This window comes from Ursus maritimus, unplaced genomic scaffold (genome assembly GCF_017311325.1).
Source record: "Ursus maritimus isolate PB19 unplaced genomic scaffold, ASM1731132v1 scaffold_2, whole genome shotgun sequence".
NCBI classification, from domain to species: domain Eukaryota; kingdom Metazoa; phylum Chordata; class Mammalia; order Carnivora; family Ursidae; genus Ursus; species Ursus maritimus.
The window spans coordinates 37,514,070-37,523,842 of NW_024424452.1; the positions used below are offsets into that span (position 1 = coordinate 37,514,070).

The following is a 9,773-nucleotide window of genomic DNA, read 5'->3' on the forward strand; positions in this document are numbered from 1 at the left end:
GGAAAATGAGCTCCACAGGGATGCAGAGAAGCTAAGACTCAAAGACATAGTTTTAGCCTCTGGCCTGAGTTTTGTCTCAACGACCCTGACTTTCCAGTTACTAGAGCCAATAAAATCCACCACCAGCACCGCCATCTTTTTCTTTAAGGCCAGTTGAATTGTATATTCTGTCCCTTGCAATGGCAAAAGCCCTCATTAATCCATAACATTTTCTCAGACAAAGGGATACCTTCACAGTGATATCCTAATGGAGCTATTCAGGACTATCATCTTTGCAGGGTTTTGATGTTCGGTTGTTTCTGTAGCTGTTGGGGAACCCCTTTAACCCAGCAAATCGTGTTTGGCAAAGTGACCAAGATGCCGTCTAGGGCCCCGGCAGCGTCTGTGTCGCAGGGTCAGAAAGGATTTGCGTAGCTCTAAGTACACTTGTAGGTCTGGAAGAAGTACACTCAGAGATACGCAGGGTGAGAGGAAAATGCAGTGAACAGCGTCAACGGTCTTCATCCAGACTTTAGTAAGCAACCGTGTCTGCCATCCTTGAGAGTGTGGGAAACTGGAAAACACCATGATTTTGGCTTCTCTAAAATGTGTAACCTCAAGTTAGTATAATTCGTAGGGCTGGTACAATTCAATCTTTTTTTTTTTTTTGGTGGGGGGTGTGGTTAGAGACACATGATATCATATCTACCATTTTAAGCACGTTTCAGTGTATAACTCAGTGACGTTAAATACACTTACCATGGTTTCTTTCCAGAACTTTTTTTTTTTAAAGATTTTATTTATTTATTTGACAGAGATAGAGACAGCCAGCGAGAGAGGGAACACAAGCAGGGGAAGTGGGAGAGGAAGAAGCAGGCTCATAGCAGAGGAGCCTGATGTGGGGATTGATCCCATAACGCCGGGATCACGCCCTGAGCCGAAGGCAGACGCTTAACCGCTGTGCCACCCAGGCGCCCCTCTTTCCAGAACTTATTAATCATCCCGAACGGAATTCAATCCTTTATTCTCTAATATTTAAAAATTACAACAGGGGCGCCTGGGCGGCTCAGTCAGTTAAGCATCTGACTCTTGATTTCGGCTCAGGTCATGATCTCAGGGTCGTGAGATTGAGCCCCTCATCGGGCTCCACACTCAGTGTGGAGTCTGCTTTAGATTCTCTCTCCCTCTTATGCCAGGACTCTGGAAGCATTTACAGAGATAGGTAAAGGATTTTCAGATGTTGATCACCTAGGATGAGTCTGGGAACTAGTTCGCATCTATCATTCCTAATTTCTAACTCCCTGTAACACTTGACTATTTTGCTCAATGAGTTCTAAATTAAAAATTGGATCAGGGGCGCCTGGGTGGCACAGCGGTTAAGCGTCTGCCTTTGGCTCAGGGCGTGATCCCGGCGTTATGGGATCGAGCCCCACATCAGGCTCCTCCACTATGAGCCTGCTTCTTCCTCTCCCACTCCCCCTGCTTGTGTTTCCTCTCTCGCTGACTGCCTCTCTGTCAAATAAATAAAATCTTTAAAAAAAAAATTGGATCAAAACTTATACATGCAAGATGTACCCTGTTGATATCTCCTCCCATAAATTAGTTATTTCAAAGTGGATCTATATAGAATCACTGTTGTAAACTTGAACATATTTTCTCTGTAGTTATAGTTCAAAGAACATCAGTTTTCAAAATGTTTTCAAGGTTTTCCACTTACAAATATAGAGACTGATAGAATAAATACATCCTACTTATTTGAGAGCCTAGCAAAATATAAATGAAAAGATGTGATATGCAAAGTCTTTTTTTTTTTCTATGAATCTGTGGGGTAAAGCCTTTGAAATGATTTGATCAGTGGTTGGTATTGTGTGAAATGGTGACCCCCAAACAGTCTGTCAATTCCTTGGCATGCCGTTTTTCAACAGCGTGGTGTAATTAGAATGGACTTATTGACGTCATAAATATAGGAGCACAGGTGGCCTCCATTTCCAGTTGTTTAATTGAAGAAATGAAAGATCTTGTAATATGGAGTTGACATGGAGAATTTGTCGAGCCACAATAAAATTTTGAAATAGCTGTGACCTTGGGGTCATAAAATGACTGATCAAGAGGAAAAAATTTTTATGATATAGAAGTGATTATATTGACTTATTTTATTCTTGGCTGTAATACCGACAGAATAAAGTGCTTCCCACTGCTTCTATTCTAAACCCGAGTGGAAAAACTGATACAAGTATTGTCTGAAATCATAAGCTACCATTAAATAATAAAACACAGTCAACTGCTGTTTGTAAGAATACAGACCTAGGGGTGCCTGGGTGGCTCAGTCAGTTAAGCATTGGACTCTTGGTTTCCTTCCGCTCAGGTTGTGATCTCAGGGTCGTGATACTGAGTCTCACCTTAGAGTCTGTGCTCAGTGCAGAGTCTGCTTGAGATTCTCTCTCCCTACCTGTCTGCCCACCCCTCCCCCCAGTTTTGCTGACTCTTTCTCTCTCTCTCAAAATAAGTAAATAAAATCTTAAAAAAAAGAAAAGAATACTGGCCAAAAAAAAAAAAAAAAGTGAAGGGTCCTGGAATTCAACCATATAGCCTTTTTTTTTTTTTTTAAGATTTTATTTGTTTGACAGAGAGAGAGAGAGACAGCCAGTGAGAGAGGGAACACAAGCAGGGGGAGTGGGAGATGGAGAAGCAGGCTCCCAGCTGAGCAGGGAGCCCGATGTGGGGCTGGATCCCAGAACTCTGGGATCACGCCCTGAGCCAAAGGCAGACGCTTAACGACTGAGCCACCCAGGAGCCCCAACCATATAGCCCTTTGAAGCTAAAGTCAATGTGTGTACCCGTTAAAACGTGAAGGAAAAATGTTGGTGATTTTGTTCAGAGCGGCAAAGGAGGCCATATGACAGATCCTCTCTTCTTGCACAATCGAATAATGTTTCATTTAGGGGTCAAACACAATGAGCATCCCAGTTACTGGACTGTGCCGCATGTTTTCCTTCTACATCTACCCCTCCCTTACCTCCCAGGGATCACTGCACCAACTAGGACCCTTAGGGGTGTAAACAGCAGGCAGGGGAGGGCCATGTTCATTTATGTTTTACACAAAGCTGACTAACTCTTCTAGGGTCATAGAGCAAATTCAGTCTCAGGCTAGACCTGGAAGCAGCCCGGCAAAGCAAACCTGCCGGTCTCCCCGTCGTCGCCCACCGAAGCCTGCACGCAGCCCAGTGACCAGAACGCCCTCCCCTTTTCCACCGCTTTGCACAGAGTAGAGGCTGATACTAGTCACAGCTAAAGACTATCCAGGGCCTCACTCAAGCAAGCGCCAGCTGTGCACAAGGCGTGGCATGAGCAGTGGGGGCATCCTGAGATGAGCAAGCTTTCGAAAAGCCTTGGTGCAGAAGACGGCAAGATAGACACACATAAATCCCCTGTATTTCCCTCCCAGGGTTTGTACCTTGGTGCTCATCTCTGTCCCACGGACCTGTCCAAACCTTTTATCTGACAGATAAGGAAAACAAAGCTCAGAAAGTCTTGACCGACACAGCTAATTAGTGGCAAAGCTGAAAGTTGACCAGACAGCTTGACTTTTAGCATCTATGATTCATGCTAGCCACCCCCCAAACTCCACGTGTTTTCTCATCTTAGACAAGCACGCAATAAATCTGCTCCGATAAGAGGGTGCTGATGAATGCGTATTGAAACTCGGTGCATTGAAAAATATTTACTGTCCTTTTCTCAGAGTGATACTTCTAAACTGTAAGATGCCTTCTGTCGTCGTGGTTTCCTGTTGCTTCCTTGAGCGTGTGCCAAAATGGTGAACGCTACAGATAAGCTTTTGTGCTCTGAGCAAATTCCTGAACATGTGAACAAACCCAACACAGAACACAGCCTGGGGTCCCGACCCAGAGGGAAGGGAGCATGGCTCCACACGCGGGATCTCTGCCTTTCTCTGCGCCTGTGTTCTGTCTTGGAGTCACTGTGGACTCTCAGAGGGGCAGACAAGGTAGCCGCTGTCATTCAGAGTGGCCGAGTGGCTTTAAGGGAGGACGCTCTTGGAAATGTTTTCTAGGAGTAATAATGAAGTGATGAGTGTCATGGATAATGAAGTGGAGGAGACGGAAATAAACACATTATTGTCACAGGGTCACCAGCTGTCACATATCTCTAAAAACATCTGAACACTTGCGGCGCCTGAAATTAATTTCTTTCTTTTTTTTTTTTTTAAGATTTTATTTATTTACTTGACAGAGACAGCCAGCGAGAGAGGGAACACAAGCAGGGGGAGTGGGAGAGAAAGAAGCAGGCTTCCAGCAGAGGAGCCTGATGCAGGGCTCGATCCCAGGACTCTGGGATCATGCCCTGAGCCGAAGGCAGACGCTTAACGACTGCGCCGCCCAGGCGCCCCCTGAAATTCATTTCTAACCATGAATGCATGACTTACATAAAAGTCTTGGGGAAATGGGCATTTTTTAGAGACATGGTGGGAAAGAGGGCTAGAGTTTTAAATTAAATCCAAATTCTAGAAAGTGATGAATGCCAAACTAAGAAATTGTGACTTTAATCCAGGGGTCTTGGAACGATGGCTCACAGGCCAAATCTGGCCCACTGCCTGTTTTGTAAGTAAAGTTTTACTGGGACCCGGGCATGCCCATTTGTTCAGGTATTGTCTGCGGGTGTAGAGTTGAGGTAGGGTAGAGTTGAGTCATTTCAACAGCCACCCTATGGCCCACAGAGCCCTTTAAATTTACACTCCCTTACAGAAAAATGTGGGTGCACTCTATGTAGGCAGTATTGAAGTTTCCACACCAGGGGAACGCTGTGATGGAAGCATGAGAATCTCAATCTGGCAGGACGGGGCAGGATGGGCTGGAGCAGGGAGAGGTAAGCGTCGTCAGACATGATGCCACCAGCATCCAAATGAAGGTGGTTGCAGTAGATGTGGGGAGACAAGGACAGGTGCAGGAGATATGCCTGACACCTGGTTAGAAAAACGTAGAACGGAAATGCGGATTCAAGGCTACCTTTGAGACTCTGTGCTCAGGTTACTAGCTGCATGATTATGACAACTGGGAGACGAGCAGCTGGCCTGGGGTGAGCAGCTGGCTTTAGTTTTAGATACACCTGCTCCCCCAAGTGCCTGGATTGCCTGCAGCTGTTTGGCGATGCACAGCTGGAACTTGCGAGGTCCGGGGTGCAGTTAATTGCAGTTCCGCTGGTGAAGGAATGTTGCAGTAATCTAGGAAGGTTTGAACAAGTTGTATATGTCTGATATAAACTGCGATGAAAAGTGGCCCATGAGAGCCCTCCAGAGAGGCGGGCCCTTCCTAATGTCACATGAGTAACTTTCTGGTGGGGTCCGCTGAGGGCCAGCCAGTCGTCTCCAAGGACCACAGGTGTCCTGTGTGCTGGTGACCTTCTTCTCCCCTGCTGTCCCCTCCCTCAGCTCGATCTCTTCAGCACAGTGGACTTTGGGCACGTGGAGCAGACACGCTGCCATGAGCAGCAGTCCCTGTTCATGGACTACAGACACTGCGGGGTTCCAAGCCCGCTCATTGCTCACTTCAGCTCACCATAGAGCATCGCCTACCTTGGGCTCTAGTAGGCTCTCCAGTTTCACTTGGAATTTCTGCCTCGATTCCCACCGCGTCTGGGTAGGCACCAATGTTTCTGTTTCTCCTCTCTTTGCCGGTGGAACAAGTCAGGCTCTTCCTGGCGTGGGCCACCCAGACTTGAGAAGGGACCTGTTCTTCCCACAGCCCCCTGGATTCTGACTCAGCAGTTGCATGGATTCTCCCCAGAATTTTCCAGAACATTTCTGAGCGCCCAGTGCTCAGGCCACTCCCCAGTTGCTGCTGCTTTGTTTTTTTCATGAACTCCCTCCTTTTTGATGCTTCTTCAAACTTTCTTAATCCAGCTCCCCGCAAGTACGCCTTCCCTCTCTTCTGCCTCCCCCTCTCGTTTGCCCCGGTAGTCCCTAATCCCTTCGTATAGCCCTTGAACCCCATCTAGTTCTTCCCGCCCCACTCAGGGGTTACCTCACTCCTCTTCTCCAGACAAACCTGTGTGAAAACGTACACAAATATGTGTAAATGGTAGCATATCTACAATCTGTTTAAATGTTGGCTGGTCCCCTGGACAGAGGAGTGGGGAGTGAGACTAGTCATTGATCAATCAGAATTTCCACTCCTGGGAGGGAGACTGTAATCACAGGATTGACTTCAGAAAAATTGTTTTGTCGTTAAATAAATAGAAGGTGGTCTTGCAATTCATTAAAATAATTGTTGATCTTTTCCTCCCCATTAGTAAGTGTAAAGTTGATTACTATATATTTTTCCTGTCACTCTTTTGTGACGTGGTCTTAGATGGCTCGACAGCTGGCATGCTCTGGGGACGGGACGGGCAGAGCCTCATACCATTTCTTTAGCCAGAGACAAAAGCTATTTTACCTCTGACCTTTGTTCACTCACCCTTGACTTCTTCATCAAGTGGCAAGCCTAGGCTTTCGTGCCCTTGCTTCTGTTCACATCCATCCAAGATGTACTGACAAGTCAATTCTATTGTTAAGAAAAAACCAGGTTCACAGAATTGCTATAAAAAATGGAAGAAATGAATTATTTTCACAGCAAGAGGGTCCCAATCCCATTGACATCAAACAATCCCACTCTTTTAGGCTTGCATTTCCAAGCTGCGTCTTATGAAAAGCCTTTTGTGTTTTAGTGAGGCTGACTCTGCTTGCTTAATCTTCGATAGCTTTCAGTGAAAATTCATTTACTAAAATATGAAAAAATACACAAATTTAAAATATTACTCCCCTACTGAGGCGCAAGTGAAAAATGCATGCAAACTATTTTTTATACCTTTTTTTCCCTCTTTAAAATTGACTTAAAATGTCAGCTCATTCCTTTGGAAAGATCAGGATGTGTTCTTTTAAAGACAAAGACTGGAAAGGAATACAGAAAATTTTAAAAAGCTTTCTCTATTAAGTTAGAAGTGGTAGGAATGCAGGTGCTTTATTTGGCTTTCCATGATTGGGAGTAAACTAACGAAAGAGGAAAAGTAAGAGCTATGTTGGGACGAGAACATGAAACTTGCCTCTGATGTATTTTTCTTTTAAAATATATGGCTGTATACTAAATACCAAAGTTGTTCTCCTAAAGGGAGAAGCTCACTAACTTAATGCTACGTGTGGACAGCAGTTGGGGACAAATGTAATGGATTTAGTTGCTGGATCTTGACTCATCTTCCCTGACTAGTACTCTAGTAACACAGATTCGTTTCCAAGTCTAGACTGAAAGTATTTCCCAGTGGCGGTAATGAGACACACGAAGAGCCGGCACAGGTCACTGTCTCCGTCCGCACTGGAAACCGCGGACACAGCTCCCAGACGCCTCGGACGCCGGCCCCGCCGCGGGCCGTCCCTCTCCGGGGGCCTTCCTCCCGGAGCCGCGGGCAGCACCCTGCAAACCCTGCCCACGCGCCCCGGCGCCCACCTCGCGGATCCCAGCCCAGCTCGCCGCCGGGTCACGGGGCGCCCGGGGCGCGTGCGCACGCGCCGCCCCTGACCGCACGCTCCGGCCCGCGGGAAAGGGAAGAGCCGGGACCGCTCGCACTCTGGTCTCCTCGAGCCTCGCCCTCCAGGAGCGCGACTGCGGCGGGACCGCAGGGGCGGAGCCCGAGCGAGGGGCGGGGCGAGGGCGGAGTCGGAGCGAGGGGCTGGGCGGGGCGAGGGCGGGGGTCGGAGGGTGGGGTGCGGGAGGAGTCGGGGCGAGGGTGGGGGCGGAGCCAGAGCGAAGGGAGGGGGCAAAGGGTGGGGCGAGGGCGGGATCGGAGTGTGAGGCGGGGCGAAGACGGAGTCTGAAAGAGAGGCGGGGGAGCATGGGGTGGCGGGGGCGGGGTCAGAGTTGGGGCGGGGTGAGGGCTGTGGTGAAGACCGAGGCAGAGCCCGAGCGTGGGGAGGGGCGTGGAGGTGAGGCGGGGCGAGGGTAGGGGCGGAGGATGGGGCGCGGCGGAGTGTGAGGCGGGGCGAAGGGCGGGGCGAGGGTGGGCGGGGCCGGCTGTGGGGCGGGGCCTGCGCTAACTGTCGCGCGGCAGGCTGCGGGCCGAGCGTACTGTGGAGAGGCTGTGGAGAGGCTGTGGAGCGCGGGGCCCGGCGGGCGCGAGGAGCGGCGGCTGAGGTGAAGGCCCGGCCCGGGCTGCGCGTTCTGTGAGGCGTGGGCGCGCGATGGGGCCTGAGGCGCTGCGCGGTGCGGGCCGAGTTGGGAGCCAGTCACGCGGCTGTCATTTCCTTTGCTGTCGTTTCGGGGCGCGGCGTCCCGAAGTAGGGTTCGTCCCCGGGATGCGGGACGCCGGGCTCCGTGAGGCCGGGCCACGAAGGGCGTGGCCGGCGGGGTGCGGGGTGTGCAGCGGCCGGCGGCGGCGTGGCTGCCCGCTCCGGTCCGAGCGGCGGACGCCGGGCGGGTCCTCCCCTCGGGAGTCCTGCGCGGAGGGGGGCCGGGAGCGCGGGGCCGGTGCGGGGCAGCCGGCGGGGAGCCGGGCGGAGGGGCGGCGTGCGGGCTGCGAGCGCGTGCTGTGGGGGTGGCGGGGACGCTGGCGGCGGACTCGGCGACGGCGGCCCCCCGGCCCCGCGCTCGGCCTCCGTGCGCTCGCTCCGGCCGGCTCAGAACTGGAGCGGCCCGTGCGCCGTGCGGTGCGACTGACCGCGCTCGTCGGCCGGGCGGCCGGACGGCCGGACGCCTCGTCAGAGCCGGCCGCGACCAGCGTGCCTGCGTCCTGCGGCGCCAGGGCCCCGGCGCGAGGTCGCTTTCCGCTCGGCGCCGCGCCCGCCTGAAGCCTCCAGCCGGGCGCCGGGAACGTCGGGCTCCGAGGCTGCCCTCCATTATGATGATTTCTGGTGGTTTTATTTTTAGAAATCATCGTTCTTTCATTGAGGGAGTTCGCTTTTTTTCTTTTAAGTAATCTCTACACCCAGTGTGGAGTTGGAACTCACAGCCCCGAGACCGAGTCGCGTGTTCTACCCACGGAGCGGGCCAGACGCCCCAGGGGGTTGCCCGTCAGCAGTGGGAGGAGGGCTCCGAGCCCAGGCAGGGGGATGTCAGAGACGGTCACGACGTGCCCAGTGTCTGTAGGGCAGCGCCAGCTCAGAGCGGTTACCGGGGACGGTGCCGCCACGTGACCAGAAACTGGCCTGTCTGCACCAGCACCTCTTGTTCCCTGCACCCTTGCCCAGGGTCTGGACCAGTGGGGCCTCGAGACTGCACACCTCTGCTCCTACCTCCCACCCTCCACCCTCTGTTTTCCTTGCTCCTCTCTGAGGCTCCTGGGTGAGGAACCAACTCCCAGCCCTACCCCTGTCCTCATTCAGGGCCTGACACACGTCAGGCACTCAGCCCACAGGTGCTGAATGAACAACCGAAATGGAGTAAATCTACTATAAATCTATTTCGTGTAGCTGACAAATGTTATTACATTGAAACCTTTTACAGGGATGATATTGAGGATCGGCCACCATTTGATATTTTAATATCACTCATTTGATATTGAGTGTTTGTTATGCACAACATAGAATTGAAATACACTCGTGAAATCTCTGAGGCCCCACCTCTGCTCTCATCTAGATATGAGGTTAAAATCACTACCATCCCCACACACAGTGTAACCAGATTTGAGGTATTTACAATAGAGTTTGCTGTATTTTTTAAAAAAGATTTTATTTATTTATTTGACAGAGAGAGAGAGAGCACAAGCATGGGGAAGGGCAGGCAGAGGGAGAGGGAGAAGCAGTCTTCCTGCTGAGC

The 9,773-nt window shown here is 51.0% G+C and overlaps 1 protein-coding gene across 1 annotated transcript in view; it reads left to right on the plus strand.

The window, feature by feature from the left end:
- Window positions 1-8,025: 8,025 nt before the first annotated feature.
- The window catches only part of MEIOB (meiosis specific with OB-fold), a 30,602-nt gene continuing 28,854 nt past the window's right edge, over window positions 8,026-9,773 (plus strand). Inside the window, exon 1 of the mRNA XM_040635545.1 lies at window positions 8,026-8,153. The gene's annotated coding sequence lies outside the window, so the exon portion shown is untranslated. The remainder of the gene's footprint in view (window positions 8,154-9,773) is intronic.